Source organism: Schistocerca gregaria, chromosome X (assembly GCF_023897955.1).
Source record: "Schistocerca gregaria isolate iqSchGreg1 chromosome X, iqSchGreg1.2, whole genome shotgun sequence".
NCBI lineage: Eukaryota > Metazoa > Arthropoda > Insecta > Orthoptera > Acrididae > Schistocerca > Schistocerca gregaria.
The window spans coordinates 607,091,340-607,112,358 of NC_064931.1; the positions used below are offsets into that span (position 1 = coordinate 607,091,340).

Consider the following 21,019-nt stretch of genomic DNA (forward strand, 5'->3'; position numbering starts at 1 on the left):
GGGCAATTCCAGCGGAACAACAAAACACCCCACATGTCCAGACTTGCCACACAATGGCTCCAGTAACACTCTTCTGAGACACAAACATTATTGAGCATATCTGGGATGCCTTTCAATGTGCTGTTCAGAAGAGATGTTCACCCCCTCATACTCTTACACATTTATAGACAATCCCACAGGATTCTTGGTGTCAGTTCCTTCCAACACTACTTCAGACATTAGTTGAGTCCATGCCATGTCATGTTATGGCACTTATGTGCGCTCATGGGGGATGGAATAAAATGATTTAATTTCTTAACATTGGGCCTGTCCTGAATCATACTGTGAAGACAGTTTTGAAGCTTTCGCTTGGTCAGCTCATCTTCAAGATTCTGCATGTATATTGTGTCTTAGTGTCTTTGCATCATACAGTAACATTAAGGTTTCTTTTTATTAGGCAGTTCACATTTAAGTGTCTCTTACAGCTTTTTGTCATTTGGCATCTTTCCTGTGGTACTTTGTGTAGCAGTTCCAGGTTAACTACATTAAGATAAGATAAGTTACTTTGTTGTCACACAACATGTTTTTATACAAACATTCGATTGAGAACATTGGTGACTCGTCAGTCTTTAACCTAAGTTGTTACAGTATTTTATATACTACAGGAAATATGTAATACATACATTGCTTATTATAATAAAAATACAACATTATATTTTAACTCTTTTCATAACTCATTGAATCATCGCCATAGACTTCACACACCTATATGAAGTATGGATGTACTGAATGGAATGCAAACCGCCATTCAAACTATAATTCTATATATAAAAATGAATATACAGTGAATGTGAATACTTTGTATCTATATAGCTTCGAAAGTATACCATTTGTACTTGTATCCTTACTCCCTATTCCTATTTATAAATTCTTCTAAACTGTAACATTTGCTTTTTATTCAATTAGAAATTCTTCTAGACTATAATACCATTTGTTTTTTTAGGTATGTGCCAATGGTCTCCAATATGGATTCCCCAAATATTGACCTTATCTTATTTCTGATCTTCAGAGCCATGCAATATGGGGTATTTTCATGTAATGTGAGTCTGTGACAAAGTTGCATGTATTTCAATTTATGTCTAGTTTCATAGGCATGTGTGAATTTATTTCCTTCAAACAGATTATTGGTTTTGCTTGATCATCTTTATACAAATTTTCTCTTTGGTGATGTTTATTAAGGTCATTAGTTTCTGTTGAACTCCCTTTGCCTCTTCATTTGTTCCTGGCTTTATAACAATTTGTTTTGTTGCATTGTTTGTGTTGCTGTGATTTTAGCAGCAGGGGCTGTTTTGGCTGCATCTCTATTAGGTGGCACCATTATCACTGCACTTGCATATGTTTTCATCGGTTTGCGTAAATCTTCTTTGTAATTGTCATTTTATTTTTGTGGTTGTTCCAACCTGCCAATTAATAATGTCTGCTCTGATGCCTATTGCTATATTTTCTCCTCTAACTCTACTGTTAATTTACTATCACTTACCTGTATCTTCTTTTGCCCAGAAAATTCATCTTCTATAACAAGCATTATATCCTCATACTGCTGTTGTAAATTCACCACTTCTCTAAATAGTGTATTTTTCCCTTCAGTATAGCCATTTGAATTAGCCATGTCAGTTCCCAACATTCCTTTCCACATAACCGCCTGATATCGAACACATTCCAGTGCGCTGCCTCTCCATGCTAAGTTGTGCTGCTTACTTACTTACATCCACTTTCACCAGAAGCAGCACTGTGTGCGTCAGTTGTGGCTTGCCTCACACCAGGTGCAGCTGATGGGGAAGGCAAAGCAGCTGTCAGTAGACATCTGGTGCAGCACTGTGGTCTATATGCCTCTCCTCAGCTGTTGTAGAACTGTACCATCAGATTGTGTGGAGCAGGCTTTGGGTAGAATAAATGCAGAGTGACAGTTTGAACAATTTATTATTTAAAAACATCTATCAGATTAAATTTCACAAATGCTATTTAATTTAACATTCCTGGAGCCATAAATTTTAAAAGCACAATTAATCATTTGAGCACATTAAAGACATGTTGGTCAAACAAAGTGTTTTGTATTCTGCCCAGCAAACAGTGTCTGACTCATTTACAGTACAGCAGCTGACTCATTTACAGTATACAATATACATCAAGCCCCAGTGCTGCTGCCACCAGATAGTACACAAGTTAATTACAATTCAGATGCCCACAATATGTTCATCTGCAAAGAAAACCACATTAATGTTTTGTCATACAATCAGTTACCGCCCACACCCACAGACTATAGTGTTGGCACTCACCTAACATACACTTATAGCAAAATGGCCACCATTTCAAAGAACTTTACATAATCCCCCAAAGTCTTAATAACTACTGGCATCATAACCATGAGTACCAACCAAGCCATAGTGCCATGTACACAAGCTAATAACATACAATCTTAATCTTACCCTGTTCTAAAAGACCAGATAATATTTATAATTAAAGTAGCACAATCTCTTAGATACAACAGTGCTTTTAACATTCTCCTGCAACAGATCCACTATGTTAGATTTACACTAAGCTAACACACATATATCATACAGTGGCAGACAGTCTCACTCACAGCACAAACTGAAATGTCAAATGAACTCAGTGCAAGGGCCATTCAAGGCATACTGACAGTGCACAGTGTTCTTGCATGTGCAGAGCACATCAGCTGCGTGACCCCAGTCATCATGCTGATAACACCCTCTTACCAGAAACATAGCACAGTGCATATTAATTCAAGTGCAGTGGTCAAGTACCCCTGTATACACCATATGTAAACACCGGGTGGATTCTAGTCTGTGTAAAACAAAAAACTATTGGAAGGTAAGCTGTCCTGCAGTAAAGTCTATCTATAGAGCACTTGTACCATTTCCATATAGTATCTGACTGCTTCCTTCAATTGAGCAGACTCAGTCTTCCATGCAGTCCCACATATATACCATCAGTAATGTCACCACTGAGCACAAGCTGGGCAGATTTCCCTTCTAAATCACAGGAAGCAGTATCATCCAGCAGAAGTCACAGAACCTGCTGACAACCCTTGCATGAAGTCTCTTCCTTCTGTCTCACACTGGTCAATGATGCTGACTGTCACAGCTGTTGCAGAGCACATTTCTAGCCACCATCTTGGGGTGGTGGTAGTGTCTGGCACAGGCTACTTCATGCCAAAGATGTGCTGACTCACAGCAAAATACAAACGCCAACACAAACTCTGCACAATTTTGATGATCTCCCCATGCTGGTGACGACCAATCGCACACAAAACTTTAAATTGCTCACCCTACTTTGTTTACAATTACTGTCTCTTCCTGAAAACACGTGCTTGGATAAGTGACACTTTCACTACTTGCGGATGCATGCAACACTTGCTACAGGAAAACATCATTTGAACACAGAGCCGACATCAAGATACAATCAGTCTGGTGGCCATCTGGCTTTATTGGCTGTGTAACAAACTATACAGTGTATCGCCATTAGCCATGTAATGAAATGTGGGTGGTTAAATCAAAAAATACTATAATTTGAAAAGGCTATTATCATGAAATGCTGTATAAAGATAGGTTCTATAGTGAAGTGTAGGTGTATTTTAGAACCAGTAAACATTCCAAAAGCTGTATTCAGTTCAGTAGCTTGAAACTGATTTACTCTGATGATTATTGCATCAAATTGACTACATAAATGTGGATTATCCATAAATTGCAAAAACAGTTAAGAAGAAATGAATCCTAAATGCAAGAGACATAAATTCACTCAAAAATACACCACCTAGTGATAATCGTGGTAGTATCTATTATCTGTTAGAAAGGTTGAATGACAAATCAAATGACTTACATTAAATTTTATTGAAACATTACAAATAACAACATTATTAACTCCAAACAAATCAGAAAAAGTGTGAAATTAAAATAACCCATCTTAGTCTATCTCTTGCAGAATTGGAATGACCTCTATGTATTGTGCAAGTCATCTGGCTGCACCTTTTCAAAGAAAAATATGCAACTTCCAAACACAGTTTCAAACCAGAAATTCTGTGCTTAGAGAACAAGTTCCACAGTGACGCAATAGAACAATCAGCAAGTGTAGGCCATGACACAACACATGGAAATTCATTAACAAATACTGTCAAACACAAACACGAAAGGGGAAATAATAAATATCAGAGCAGAAAGTCAACTGATACAAGTGCCAACAGTTTGCAAAATAGTCTCAAGAAGAATTTTATCTTCATAACTAGCATCACAATTCCAGACATAGATTCACATAGCTAGACAATACAATGCTACACAACAGATGAGGCTTTGAATTTGAAGTAGTAAAATGGCCAGATGTATGCAGAATAATTTAACAACTAAAAATCAATCAGTCAACTGTTTGGAGTCATCTTCTCAGTACAATAATTAAAAAATGTGCAAATGCTATGGTTAAACCAATTACATGTCTGACTAATTGTAGTGCCAGAGCAGACACATTTCCCAGTGCACTGAGCAGATGTGTAGAAATACCAGCACATAAATAAAGAACCAAAAGAGTAAGTGTCAAACTACAGAACACTATCACCTATTCCTTCATTTAGTAAGATACTTGGATTAGCTATGTTTGCTCAGATTATGCTTTCTTCATGAGAGAAAATATCCTAAATGGAACCCAGCATGGTTTTTTAAAAAAAGAGCCAACTTCATGACAGTCATTTCAGAATTTCTGCACATGGTGTACAGCTATCTACACAAAGTAAAGGATACTACGGGAATACATTTAGACGTATTTCACAACAGTATCTGATCTGGTCAACTATGCACTGTTCTTACAGCAACTGAATGCATGTGAGGTATAATGATTGTTGCATTTGTGGGATTCAGAAAGTCACAGTGTCTCCCCAGATCACACTAAATGGTCAACATTCATGGAGGGCAATATTCATTTGCTGGGTACAGGATTAGTGAACCCAGGTTTTCTGAGCTGTGAACCAGTGGCTGCTCTTAGTCTTCTGTCACCGTTACTTCTGGGCATGTTTCAGTGACCACCATATGGCACATTGGTGGAACGCTGTGTGCCACAAGGACCAAGGATCTTAGCTTAACCAACTGGGTCATGAGAACAGCACAAACCTCTCTAAAAAAAACTTCAATCTTAACGTGTGCTCTACATCGATGAGATGCATGGCTGTTGAGATGGAACAGTCGGTAGCACGTAATCTCTGGGGAACCCACTGCACCTCATTTGTATAAGGCTTGCTCAGGCAAGCGGGGCTATGTCTGGGTAGCCAGTTTATTTCCCTGGCTGCTAGTGGGATCCCTACAGAATTAACAATTTCTCAAACCTCACTTCAGACAGTTCAGGTTGTCTGTTGGGCAGTAAACAAGCATGGAAGGATAGGCCTCCTGAGCAGTGTTCATCTACAGTTTAGGCCCTATATTGTAATGGGACATGCCCATCATGTCAAATGTCTGTCTTGTGACACAAAGAGAAAATGGTAAGTTTGAGATCTCACCCTTCTATATACAAAAAGGACTTTACAGTTTGGCTCGAACTCTCAACTCTGTTAAGTAGCTACAAAATTGCACATTACTGGCCTAAGCAATGGCATCATAAAAATTTACCAACATCCTGAAGTCAAGACTTTTTAATGAGTATCCTATTGTAGCTGAACTGCACTGTACCATGAACTACAGTCAAGAGGTAGTCATGTGGAGTGACATCTTACGTATGGACACTAAAAACTTTAAGGAGAAGTGGGATGACCAGGGTGTCATTTAAGTGTGAATTGTAATGTGTCACATGACTGGAACACTGGAATAATCAGAATCATTTACACTGATGTTCAACTTTTATGACTAAAAGTCAGACCACACTTCCCCAATCCCATGGGGTGCTTCGTGTGCCAGAAGTTTGGGTATGGCCACCCATGCTGCAGTAAATATGTGTCCTTCCCCTGTCAATTGTTCAGGCCTGCATCCCACTTTGATCAGTGTGCGCATGATGTTCAAGGAAGAAAAGAAAATATAAGCACTGAAGATAACTAAGGGCATATCTTATGCTGAACTGAAGACGGTGTTCAAATTTCTTCAACCATCAAACTTTTCAGCTTCATTTGTTGCAACACTCATGAAGAAACTTGCAACCATACACATTTCCAACTGTTTGCTGTTGGCATCAATGGTATTACATCCATAGGTAAGTCTCCTGTTCGATGTTCACTGTTTGTGGATCATTTTGCCTAATTTTGCTCGTCCTCCAACCATGCAATGACAACTTATCAGTTGTAACTGTTGATACAATAGTTGGGGGAGTGGGCTGATAACACAAGCTTCAAATTTTCCTCAGAGAAATGTGTTTGAGTTAATTTTAATTGTTCTTGTCACCCTTTTAATGTGCCTATTCTTAAAATGAGGGACACTGTTCTCAATTTTAAAAGTTCCGTGCTGTTTCTGGGTCTGACATTTGACGAGCAGCTCACATGGTTACATCTTAAGAATATTAAAGCAAAGGGTCTACGGCTTGGGCCATCTTACCTTAAGAGCACTGATGCTGTTCACCATGAGGGGTTTCAGTTGGTGACAGGATCATATAGTACAATTCCGATCCCCAGCCTGCTTTGAGACTTGCAAATCACTGCTCATCATCTGGCAGTGGAACCTCATGATGTGTCATATATGCAGTTGCTCTCCACCCCATGAACCCGGTGTTCCATACAATTGCTCACCCTCCAATGGAGCAAATATTCAGAAATAGGACATGAGCAACAAAGTGATTTTGGATTTCCAAGTGGCAGGACTTAGTAGCTTTTAATGCGGATCATATTTCTGTGCTTCATCGAAGTTGGAATCATTCACCACCTGGATAATAAGGAGATCCAGAATTATTTTAGATTTATCAGTGTACAAAAATAATTTTACTACATACTATGTTTTTAAATTGATATTTTGCAGAATTTTATCTAAACACTGTGACTGTGTGGTCATTTACCCTAACGAGTGTAAACAGGATCATTCCACTGGATGTACTGTGTTGTTTCCAGACTGTTTTCTCAAGATTCACTTACCTGGTACAATGATGAATTATTGGGTTGGTGCCTAAGTTCATAGCATTTTTCCTTAAGTTTAATAAACACAACTGATACACTCAGCAGAGACTTTAGTCATCAATAATTCATTCTCTTTCAATATGTACAACAATCTGCCAATACTGGAGTGACTTTTTTATTCTGCAACAGTATAAATCGTATGGTTCTGAGGCAAAGAACTTGTCGAGCCATGTTCGGAGAACATTTTCATCTGGAAAGGAAGTTCCTTGAAGGTTGTTCAATAGACAGGAGGAAAGTTGAAAATCTGTGGGAACAAGATCAGGTGAATAAGGTGGGCATGGAATGACCAACCCAACTCCTGTATAGTGTTTTCTGTGAGTCTAGCAGAATGTGGGCGGGATTTACCATGGAGTAGCATCACCTCACGCAGTCTTACGGGTAACTGTATTTGTATTGCATGTACAAGACCTCTCAGTTGCTAACAGTAAAGATCAGCAATGATGGTTACATCTCAGGGAAGCAATTCATAGTACACCACACCATCACTGTTCCACCAGATGCATAACATTATCTTTTGTGGGTGCACGCAGGTCCTTGTATGGGGAGTTGCTATTTACTTTGTTTGGGCTCAACCATTCATCTCTTTTCCTTACGTTATCAAAACCACACTATTTCTCATCACCAGTAGTGATGGAGTATAGGAATGGTTGGTGCTGTTCACGAGCCAATTGATGATGAACAAGCTGAGATGTAAATATGGCTACCCATTGATTTTTGTGATTTTGGTTGGAGCATGTCATACCCATATATTCAATTCTTGAACCTTCCCCATTGCATTCAAATGTCTCATGGTGGTGAAATGATCACAGTTCATCACATTTGTCAGTTTTGAAGTACACTGATGTAGGTCATTGTGGATTAATGTTTTTAAAAGATCTTCATAAAACACTGAATGTCTTCCTTGATGTGGAGAATCACTAACATCAAAATGATCCCTCTCAATATGAGGAAACCATTTTTTTGCCATGCTCTATCCAATGGCATTATCCTCATACATGGTGCAAATTTTTCTTACTGCCTCCACTGCTGTCACCCCTCAATTGAACTCCAACAGAAGAATGAGTTAGAACTGTTCTGATTTCTCCACTTGTTACTCCATTTTCTAGCATCCACAACTCCACTCACTATCTCCAAATGACAAAATGACAAAACGTAAACTCAAAGAGCAACACTGAACAACAAATGAAAAATGACAATTGATAAATAATCCCATAGCAACTGGAATACCAACATGCAAAACAAAAACGCTTCGAACTTATGCACGAACCTAATGTGTACAATCTTGCGTGCATTGGAGCAGATGCAGTGTCTTCATGCTACTAATTCCGCATCTGCACTTAGGGAGTAAGTGCCCTTAAGGCTATCCTTCACATGTATCAAGCAGAAAAGTATCTTCAGCTGATCCATGACACCATTTTCCACTTACAGAGGCACGGCAAGGAGGTATCATTTTGCTGGGTACTTGGGCATGGGCGCATTCAGGGTAATGAAGCAGCAGATGCTGCAGCTAAGAATACCTGCTTGGAAAATACAATTTCTGAATGTGCTGCCCCCATACATGCAGTTATGCTTCATAAATATAAATTTACATTTCATAATCTCAACTATTTGGTTGAAAAGTTTCATACTGTTGCTAGTAGATCAACTGTCCTCGACACAGTATCAGAGAGAGGTCCACCAAGTAATGCTGGACACAGGAATGACACCACAATGTCTTTTCAAATGCGTCCTGGTTCCACGTACAACATCACTATGGAAGTACACGTGTGGAGGCTCCAAGGAGAATGGACATTGCCAGATTGTATTCACCCTCATCATAAAGGTCCAGCAACATGTGTGATGGAAGGGGAATTGTTTAGTACACAACATGATCACCTCTGATTCTCATAGTCAGCAATTTGGGCATCAGCTATTTCATTTTTGAAGTGTTAATGTTGTTGGCTGTTCTCTATCTTCGAGGTCACCATGTCATTAGCATTTGACACAATAATATTGGATTGCATGTTGCTTGTGGTGTGTGACGTATCTTGAGACAGAGGCTGTTTGGCAGCTGCCCTTGTCAGCAAGTTCACCAGATCTCTCACCTGTCGAATACAACGGGTCATAGGTTGTCGAGAACTGGCATGCCACCACTCACCAGCTAATATAATTGATTAATTCTGGCACTGAGTTAAAGCAGCATGAAATGACGTATGCTTGTCTATCATCCAAGCTTGTTTTGACTGTTGGATTAGCGTCACTATGCTGTCAGAGGTGTCGCTGTTGACACGAAGGGTCATGCACTTGTAAAAGGTGGAGCGGTTAGGATTGAGGGACAACAAGCTATGGCTAGTGGAGCTAATGACATGGCCATGGCATTCCTCCTCCCAGCCAGAGCAGCAAAAGGAAGTACTCTTAAACTGCCTCTGTCCTCTGATGGTTGGATTCCTTCTCCAGCAAGAGGATATACCAGTATGCAATTTTTGTCATACATAGTTATCTGCGCACCACATTTTAGCAGAATGTGTTTCATACAAAGCTACGAGGGCTGAAACTCACTCACCAGCTGACATGCCATCTATTTTATGTGATGATAAATCAAATGTGGTTCATGTTTTAGGATTCCGTATGATGTCTGGTCTTCTAAGTGGTACTTTAGGTTAAAGATTTTAATGAGTTTCCAGGGGGATTGCTTCATCTTTTATTTTCCAATGTCCAACCAGTCACAGTTCCCTTTTACTCTGTTTCAGATGTTGTGTAGTTTGTGCATTTTAATAACAAACTGTGCACATCTTTTGGTGTTCTATGTGGGAGTGAGAGAGAGTGTCCCAGGGTGGGTCAGGATTAGATTTTATATTTTATCGTATGTTGTATACTTTTCACAAAACAAAACCACGTTCATCTCGTATCAGTTAAGTGGCCTCGCTGTGGAGCACCCTATACATATCGCCACATAAATGCCTGTCTATCTGCATAAGTGCACTGCTGAAAATTAAAATTGCAACACTGGAAACATACTGTATGACAGGAAGAATACATGATTAAGTTTGTAGGTGCTTGGGAGTATACAGGATTTAAAATTCAGTACACAGATCTGACACCTCTGACAGCATAGTGACGCTAATCCAACAGTCAAAACAAGCTTGGATGATAGACAAGCATACGTCATTTCATGCTGCTTTAACTCAGTGCCAGAATTAATCAATTATATTAGCTGGTGAGTGGTGGCATGCCAGTTCTCGACAACCTATGACCCGTTGTATTCGACAGGTGAGAGATCTGGTGAACTTGCTGACAAGGGCAGCTACCAAACAGCCTCTGTCTCAAGATACGTCACACACCACAAGCAACATGCAATCTAATATTATTGTGTCAAATGCTAATGACATGGTGACCTCGAAGATAGAGAACAGCCAACAACATTAACACTTCAAAAATGAAATAGCTGCTGCCCAAATTGCTGACTATGAGAATCAGAGGTGATCATGTTGTGTACTAAACAATTCCCCTTCCATCACACATGTTGCTGGACCTTTATGATGAGGGTGAATACAATCTGGCAATGTCCATTCTCCTTGGAGCCTCCACACGTGTACTTCCATAGTGATGTTGTACGTGGAACCAGGACGCATTTGAAAAGACATTGTGGTGTCATTCCTGTGTCCAGCATTACTTGGTGGACCTCTCTCTGATACTGTGTCGAGGACAGTTGATCTACTAGCAACAGTATGAAACTTTTCAACCAAATAGTTGAGATTATGAAATGTAAATTTATATTTATGAAGCATAACATTTCATAACATGTTGCATAAAAATCTGATTAAAATGACCTTCCATCTTCAATTCAAATCTAACAGAACTATCTGAAGTGTATCTGAAGGTGGTAGATTTAATTTTGTTTTAACTGATTAGAAGTGAAACCTGACACAGCATGGCTTACCATTATAGTGAATTCAGGGCTAAGGGGCTCGGCTGATAATTTGGAATGGAACAACAGTGGCTGCTGTGCTGACAGTCCTCCAGACACCGTCCCACTGCCCATGTGGATACTTGCCTTACTGCAAACAAGCCCATTTCCTGACTCACTGGAAACAGTGTTTTAAAACTCCCCTCACTGTGCAATGTTCCTTTCTCTTGAATCTACAAAAACAATTAATAGTTAATGTAGCAAAGTAATATAAAAATGTGATTTGGAACATATTTTGTGAGTTAACACATATGCTAGCGAGCTGTCAGCACAGCAGAATTATTGAAAGCATAAGTTGGGAGTTGGGCCGTGCTGGACAGTGCGGCTGCAGCTGGCAGAAAGATGTAGGTGGAAGTGAGCTGCCACAGGTATGTTTGTGATTCTTCTCAGCTGCTGGGGGAGGTAAGAGAAAAGAAGGAGAAGACACTAAACGTGGTGGTTGTCACAAAACAGCAAACAATGGACACCGAGTAGATTCACAGATTTATCATATCGCAAAACCAATACAACAATGTAATTGTGGTGCTGAGGTGCATGTATTGAGAATTTAATATCAATTGTATTATGAAAGCTACAGAGGTTATGACGGCATTGTAAAAGTTTCTTATTATGCAGACCATTATAAATTAATAACTCTTGAATGCTTCATACAATTCTTATGATCAAGTTGGTGGATCATAGCTGAAGAGGAGACTAGCTATCATCACTGAAACTCACGTGTCTGAATATATTTTATTTATTGGATTATTTCATGTTTGAGGTCTTTTTAACCATGAAAATGTGTCAGATCATCATATTCTTCACACATACACAGAAAATAAATGCAGCACGCAATCCCGTGTACCTTTCCCTATGAAATCATGCACTATATTTATAGTTAATAAAGTTACTTCTTATTTAAATAATTAAATGTTAATTCAGTCTATGATAACGAAACACATCATCAGAAAGTGGTGATATGTACATACAATTTAGAATCACTACCAACATAGTGCAAAACAATGCTTCTATTGAGCAGGCCATCTTTACAACAATTTCATTGTCATTAATATTGAGCACAGATGTGCATATTTCATGTTATAATTAATTCTGGGTAAAGTGTATATGGTCTGAAGGGGACTGGCAGAGAAAGACACTTCTTTTAGCATATTTGTTGTAGTTATGAATTTTGGCTATTTTAAATTAAGGTATATTTTATGTATTTTTGGTGATCATTATAAAATTTGGTGGGCACAATGAGGGCTTATAAGGGAGCACAAATGACTGCTCCTGGTGATTTTGCATTGAGTGGTCATTGACATAACACGCATGTTGCAGGCCGCATGGTTTAGAACTCTTAAAGCTATAGGTTTCGAGTGGAAGGTGGCTCTGAAAATAATTTAACTTGTGTTCATACTTAGAATTGGACATTTTACGAGTGTTAGTTAATGAGCAACACTAAACTATGAATTATTTCACCAGCCATTTTGGAATCATTTCTGGTAGGCAGTTGAAATCTGCTTATGATTACACTAGTTTAGATATGTTAATCACTGTACTGAACTTTATTTATTTGTGAGCTGGTGACTATTTTGTATACAGTTTAGCAGGATGGGACTTGATATTTTGCAAACCACTGATGTTTAGTTAGTATTTGGGGAATCTGCCAGTACGTAAATATGCAGATACACAATCTTGACTGCAGTTGATTCTTCTTGCTATTTTATTTCATGGTTATACACATATGTGAATAAGTCAGACAATGGAAAGTCCAGGTTGGAAAACCAACAATTATGTAGAGAGTTTTCGCCCAGAGCATTTTTCAGAACAGAAAGGAAAACACACACACATTTATACACACAAGCACACCTCTCACACATGTTTGTTAACCTTTCTTTTCTATAGAATGCTTTGGCCGAAAGCTCAGGACATAATAGTCTTTTCACTGTGCTTGTCTGCAACTCAATGTGTCACCTTTATGGTGAGTAAGATCTATCCATTTCATAATATTTTAATAAACCACCTGGTTATCCCATATGATCTCTTTGGTGTTGCCTCCAATCAGTTATCCAAAATAATACAACCCTTTCCACCACTTTATTGATATTTCATCTATTTCAACTCGTACTGTGTTTAATTTTGCATAATTTGCCAAAACTTAGATAATTTAAGCTGCAGGATCACAAGTTAAAACAATCTTGCAGCAACTTTAACTCCTGTGCATGAAAGCAGGCAGTGCATTGCCTGATTGTAAGACGATATTGAGCCAATATTTGAAAGAGTCATGAATTTGCCCAACTGAGTGTTTGTGAAGTATATCATTCACAGTTGAAAGTTGCAATTAGGTTTCCTTATCTGAATAATCATTTGGTGCTGCAAGGATGTAGCACACTGTGGGGTTTTCTAGCCCAGGACATTAATGTATCCTTGGCACAATTGCTATTGAAGTTTTAGTACAGAAATGAATGCAAGTGAGTTTTCATCCACAAACTCACAATCAGCATATTCCATGATCCAGTCATAAATCTAACAAATAAAAGACAGTTTTGTGTGTGGGCACCATACTAAAGATTTAGCAGCAGTTGCCTGCATATAAGTGAGGTAACAGAAATTAGGTGTGGGGAAGTTAGAGAGAAGAAGACAGCAGTAGATGGTGGGTGGAGTTTTGCCAAGCAAGTAAAACCAGGAGGAGCAATGGAGACTTCAATGGTGGCACAAGAATTGGCTACAGCACCAAGGGTCTTCAGTTTTGGCATCAGCAGCAACTTTATCTCTGGCAACAACAATAGAGCAGAGGCAGTCAACATGACCAACAAGCTAAGTACTGATATTGAAAATATTAATATACGTGAATTCACAGATTTGTTGTCAGAAAAGAAGTTTGGCATGATTAAACAGTCACCAAGTTAATATGAATTTGATAACATTAGCGGGCCAGATAGTCCAAGGTCAGAATGTGAAAGTGTGGGCATGGAAGATTCAGTAATGCAAAAGATTTCAAAAGTAGCTAGGGATCTAAAGTCTAATATGGAGCAACTGACATCTGGGTTTAAATTCAAGATTGATCACAGAAACACTGAATTAAATACTCAGTTATAGGAATTAGTATCCATAATTAATAATGACCATACAGAATTCATTGATTCTATTAGGGGAATTTCTAAACCTGAAATCAATTACAGGGTTTAAAATGTTAAAACTAAAATTAAGGAAATATTAATGAACAGGGGAAAATGGAATAGCTGAAGCAGGGAAGTTATTAGAAGAGATCAGTAGTGGTGGTAACAAAGTTGATCCGGTAGGAAAAACAGTAGGAAACGAAGTTACTTAGATACAGAATAAGATATGTAAAACTGTGGAGGGCTGCGAGCCACAGGAAAATACACTGTAGGAGGTAACTAAGCAGATGAACAGTAAATTAATAGAGAAAGTAGTTGATTGCCAGATTAAAGATGTAATAGGTGGAAATCTCATTGGGGATGAAATCAGAGACAAACCAATGAAGTGGGAACAGCAAATAGAAGTTGAATTTTCACTAAGGGAAATGAATTTTGATTACAATGAAAATTGTCAAAATAGTAAGGGTTTCCAGCATAGGTATAAGGATTTTAGGCTAATGTTTACGGGGCTGGAGATTCACGGGCAGAAAAATGGGTACAGAGGTTTGAGACATTGAGGTGTGTCACACGTGAACAGTTGAGAAGTATGACTACAGGATGATATGATCTGGAATTGTTGTCATTTAAGTTACTTGTGATCCAAAATTGTTTCCCGATATCATCAGGGTTTTTTTATCATAGAATTTCTATATTTAAGCTAAATTTATTGTGTAGCAGAGCTAAAAAAAAAGCAAAATATGCAGAATTTTAAAAATTATTGTTAAAATGTCATGAGGACATGCATAATTAAAACCCACATGTGATTAAGAGTAACTAGGATTGATTGGATTTTTTATTTTATTTATTTATTTATTGCTGCCCTTATTTTTGCTAAAAAGTATAATGTCACAAATTTCACTTGGAAACTTTATGTAACTCAATTTATTTGCACTCCACAGTGATCAGTTATTTCATTCCACTGTTGATTTGCTGTAATTGTTGGAGCTAAAGGCAAGTTAGATACAGACCTTCATGTTAATTGTCTCCTGCATGAAGGCACTTAAAAGCCCCCCCCCCCCCCCCCCCCCACGCCATTCAGTCTCTGATGGCATATAACAGCTTGGAGTTGAATTCATGCACTGACATCCTGTCTTTCCCTCTCCTTCCTGAAGAAGCAACCATCGGTTGCGAAAGCTAGTAATTCTGTGTGTGTGTTTGTGTGTTTTGTTCATTGTGCCTGTCTGCCGGCGCTTTCCCGCTTGGTAAGTCTTGGAATCTTTGTTTTTAATATATTATCGTGTTTTGATGTTTATAATCTGGTTTTGTACTGTTATAGCTAATGCAAACTGATAGTGCTAAATCAGTAAATAAATAACTTTATCAGATACAATGAATATATCCTGACAAGACTCAGAAGTCCCACTCATGTTTTGTATATAAATTTTTAAAAAATATATGCATTACAATGCACTGCTCTATTTTTAGTAGCTTTGGTAATTCTCTCCCAAAACATTAAATCCCTTGGTAGTGTTTTACATAGCTTGAACAGGAAAGGGGTAATCTGCACAAAAGAACAGTCAGATACCAAAGAACTCATGTGCACTGTCTAAAAACATCATATTTCTGAACACTGGCATTTATGACAGAACGTACAACATAAGTCATGGGTGGCATCTAAATCAGTGAGGGAAAAAGAAACCAATATCACACATAAACAGAGCAGTTCAAGTCTTAAATTATAGCAGTTATGAAGAGTATGGAATAGAATGTGATGTGAAACAAACAAAGCCCCTAGAATTAAGCAAATGTTGCTGGACAATTGAAGAGCATTTTTCAAAACTCATTAAATACAAAAAAGTAAATTTTTGAGAAAAGGCATTTTTCAAATATCATACTGAAATGCTAAATACATAAACCAGATAAACTTAGATTAACACAGATTTAGTAGGCATGATTCCAAATATGTGTTTGAATTTTCTAAAATTTTCATTGTTTTCTTCAGAATAGAGGGCCAAAGTCTCCAAGTTTTTACAAAAGTTAATAAACTCAAAGAGAAAAATTAAAAGTTTTGTTAATATACACATCCAAATTGATTTTTTCTTTCCTTTTTATCTTCAATATTATTTACAAAGAAAGGTACTTTATTGTTAATTTTGCACAGAAACACCATAAGTATTAAATTTAACACTAATATCCCACTTGTCCATAAATGTTTGATAAGCAGATGCATAAAGTAGTGACAAATACTACTGAAATACAACACAAAATACTGGCTGCAACAATACTGAACTGGAACTCTATTGATCACTTTCAACTATGTCCTTATAAAATTCTTGTGGTACATTAAAATGCCTCATAAGTTTTAAGAAATTCTCCCTCTTTTACGTACTGACCATGTTCTCCTTTTCCAAGAGGGCAAGGAAGAGAAGCTTCCACTAGTGGACTTACCATATGTGAAGCGTGTCAGTGAACTTCTAGGCAATGTCCTCCACTGATGAGGTCTCAAACTGATTTTCTGCAGCAGCCATAGGATCTGCAACATGATAGGTTCCACCAAGGATGCAGTCAACAAATTAAACACTGCAAGAGTGTGGAGCTGCCTACAGCCTATCTTGTTCCAGGAAGTCCGTTTAGTGACAAAACAGTTGTGGATGTGCCAACACAAAATTCGAGAGACAACTGAAATTATTAAGCAGCCAGATAATATCAGAAGAGAGGACAGCTACATATTTCCAGAGTCCTAGCTACCGGCTATCCCTGTCCAATGGACCGCAAGTAATCACAAGGCAGAAGCTCCACCAGGCACTGATTTGCAGATGGTTGCCAGTCACAGACAATCTGGCTAGCCAATGAATAGCTTCTTTCCTACCCTCTCCTCTTTTGTCATGACTAGCCTCTTACATTCTAGGGCCAATAAAGTTTCACAATTCTGACTCTCTCTCTCTCTCTCTCTCTTTATTCTGCAGAAAACTCTCTCACATTATCATTGACAACAATATTCTAACATTGTCATTCGCCCTTTAAATCTCTCAGAAGCAAATCACAGTTTGCCTTTATTAACTTTCGCTTTAAATGGCTGAGATCAAATATCGAGTTTTGCAATAACTCACAGTTTTTGACACCCTGTAACAACAGCAAATATTGCCTTTTGACAAAATGGTTTCAACAGGTCATGTGTGGCAACAAGCTTGATTTGTATAAATAAAAATCTGAATTTTGAAAAACTGAGAATTTATCGAATTTTGAAAAAATGTTTATCCGTTGGATTATGGGTGGGAACAGCTCAATAAAAGAAAGAAAGAATCCCAGATCTAACATTTAAACTGAAGATCTGTGGTACAGTAAACAGCCCCTATAATGATCAAGATAATGATAAAACTGTACTAATAATATACAACCATAATGTCCAGTCACTATATAACAAAACATATGAATTAAATGTGTTAAAGTGAGTGAATTGTAAAATGTTTCCATATTGTTCCTTTATCAACACACTCTCTCTAAACCCAATCAAGCCATTCTCCCTTTAAAACTTTACTCAGGCTGAGATCTGCAGACTTACTGCAGATATGTAGGGGAGTAGACATCTGTTGCAGAAATAATACAGAAGTCAATAGTCTGGCAGTAAACCTCATATCCTATATTCCAAACTTCACAGAAGTTCTCCTGCACAACTTGCAGGATTAGCACTCCTGGAAGAAAGGATATTGTTGAGCTTAGCCGTAACCTGGGGGACTGTTTCCAGAATTAAATTTTCACTGAAGTGAAGTTGTGCATTGATATAATACTTCCTGGCAGATTAAAACTTTGAGATGGTTGGTTTGTTAAATTGGGAGGAGTGGACCAAACAAGGTCATCGGTCCCATCAGATTAGGGAATAATTTTGGGGAAGGAAGTTGATAGTGCCCTTTCAAAGGAACCACTGTGGCATTTGCCTGAAATGATTTAGGGAAATCACAGAAAACATAAATCAGGATGGCTGAATGCAGCTTCCCTAATGCAAGTCTAGTGTGCTAACCACTCTACCACCTCACTTGGTCTTTGTGCTGGACTGGGGCTCGAACCTGGGAACTTTTCCATTTGTGGGCAAGTGCTCTACCAACTGAGCTATTCCTGCACAACTCACAGCTTCACTTCCACCAGTACCTAATCCCCTGCCTGCCAAACATCACACAATTTCTCCTGCATAGCTTGTGGCACTAACTCTTCTGGAAAAAGGGATATTGTGGAAACATGGCTTAGCTACAGCCTGGGGTATTATTTCCAGAACGAAATTTTCACTCTACAGTGGTGTGTGCACTGATATGAAACCTCCTGGCAGACTGACACTGTGTGCTCAACTGGGATTTGAACCTGGGACTCTCACATTTTGTAGGCAAGTTTTCTATTGACTGAAGTATCCAAGCACAACTGTCAAGCCATCCTCACATCCTTAGTTCTACCAGTATCTCATCTCATGCCTCCCAAACTTCACAGAACCTTTCCTTCATAATTTGCAAGACTACTGTCCTGCAAAAAGAGGATACTGCAGGGACATAGCTTAGCCACAACCTGGAGAATTGGAATTTTCACCGTGCAGCAGTGTGTTGATACGAAACTTCTTGGCAGATTAAAACTTTGTTCCAAACTGGGACTCCAACATGGGACCTTCAGCAAGTGATCTACCAACTGAGCTATGCAAGCATGATTCTAAGTATACTAATACTTATTCATTCTCATTTTAGTTTGGGTCCTTCATGGCCACCAAGTGTCAAGTATTTGAGTTTGAGGCCAGAGAAATACAGGCCATCTTTAGGAAGATTCGTTAACAGCAGTATTACTTTCAGTGTATATCTGTGAATTATCCCACTAATGGAAGCAGTTGAAGGAGGTGGTACTGATTGTCACATTTAACACCTGTACATCAACAATGAATTCTCATAAGTATAAAATAAACTTTTATTTAGATGAAGTTAAATGGTCGGTATAATTTCTCCAGTTTTGCTATTGATGGCACACTGAATTCTGCCTGTACCATGCGAATGAAAAAGTTGCCGAGACATCTGTAAACATAGCAAAGAGGTTAGAAATCGTATTTTAAACAAGAACGTGTAATTGGCAATTTATATTACGATTCTCAAGATCACACAAAAATATTATGTTTATACTCTTTCCACTAGGTACAAGAAATTTAAAGCCCCAGAAAGAATTTTAGTTAATACTTTCTATCGACTGTTTTATTGGGATAAATCTTTCTCTGTGCACCGAACGTGTCTACATCTTCTGTAACATTCTCTCAGTTTGCTAATAAACACGCTAACTTTTCGTCCTGACAAGTTAAGTACCTTTACAATCAGGACCACAGCACTTAACACCAGCACAAATCAGGAACTATACGCCATTTTTATGTAACAGAACCTTCATTATAGCTGCCAGTGCACGTTCCTAAAATAAAAGATAAGTGCAGGAAGGTGCAGGTTGTGCATTCGTAAACGGTTGATTTTGACCTTTTTAAAAAAATAATGTTAACCACGAAAAGCGTAACTGAAAGTTAATCCAGAAGCGTTTGCATATCGCTTGAAGAGTTTTGGGAAGCTCTGACTCATTCCTCCATTTTACTCGTGGTCCCACAGATGATAGAATCTGTACGTGTTTCTTGAGGCATGTAGTTACTAACTGTAAACGTTTAAGCGTGCTATGAATTTGAGGATAAGAAAATAATCGAATGAAATTGACCTCACTAATCAGCTACGGCAAAGAACTATTCATGAGGCCTGTAACCATGTACTGACATTCCTTTCACGGCATCCTTAAAACGCCAACCCTCCTCCTTTATCCGGGCTTGGGACCGGCAACAGTAACTAGAGAACTACCGAAGTCGCTCTCCACGTACTGTAGGCGGAGTTAAAGGATTTACATTACTACCACGAATATCAATCAACTCTAAATACAAATGATACAACAACGAGGTATCAGAATTGCGTATAATTTTCTCACAGACCCCACGCGGCAGCTACGCAATTTATAAGCTGCAGCGGTACCGACAGCTAGCGAGCGCAGAATCACTGAAATGAAATTTATTGTCCTTAAATTTCCTTGAACATGTCATACCTTGTTCTAATCTGTTTATTTTAACATTAAAGCTCGGTAGATACGTATTATGGTACATCACTGATGTAATAAACTGTACAGAAATAGACGAAGACTCCGTTACGTAGTGTTTCTCAATCTCTATACGAGATGGCAGCATGTCCATCAAGTCCTTGTCATGTAAATTGTGTCCAAAGATTTTATCGCAATGTACGTCATATTGGAGTGTAATTATCATCTTTTTTTTAAATAAATGTGTGTCGAGATAAAAATTAGAAAACAGATACACTGTACATGTCGAGTTGGTTTTCAACTTATATTTGCATAGTTCGCAGACCAGTGAGCTAGTTTCTCATATTTTTTTGACTGGACCGTGTCATCTCAGAAACAAATTAAATATAATTCCCATACCTCAGTTCTGATAAAACATTTTTCGGAGGTTTCCGGTGGTTGCAAGGCAAATAATGGGAACGGAAACCTTCGAAAAAATTGTAATTTCGACTCTCTCTGAAGTGACAATAAAGTAATTATGTGCGTATCAGGTGATAAGAACATGTATGCAAACGAAGTGGAGTGCTTAATGATTACTGCAGTTTTTTTTTTTTTTTCCTTATTACTACGGTGCCTGTATACCATATTACGTACCAGTATTTCAACGCATACTGTATGCTATTATAATTTAATTTACTGTCCGTACATAATGGACCAGAGGTGTTTCATTAAAAGTTAGTTGCCTGCGTTATTATTTCTATTTAAGTGATATCTCGTGTATGAAACGAACATTGTGAAGGGAAATGAGAG

General features: G+C 38.2%; 1 long non-coding RNA gene across 1 annotated transcript; it reads right to left on the reverse strand.

Moving 5' to 3' along the window:
* Positions 1-6,560: 6,560 nt before the first annotated feature.
* Positions 6,561-19,516, reverse strand: LOC126299003 (uncharacterized). Its single transcript, XR_007552705.1, has 3 exons — positions 19,474-19,516; positions 16,598-16,682; positions 6,561-6,878 (listed from the first exon to the last, which is right to left on the reverse strand). It is a non-coding gene; the product is annotated as an uncharacterized LOC126299003 (long non-coding RNA).
* Between the last annotated feature and the right edge of the window lie 1,503 nt (positions 19,517-21,019).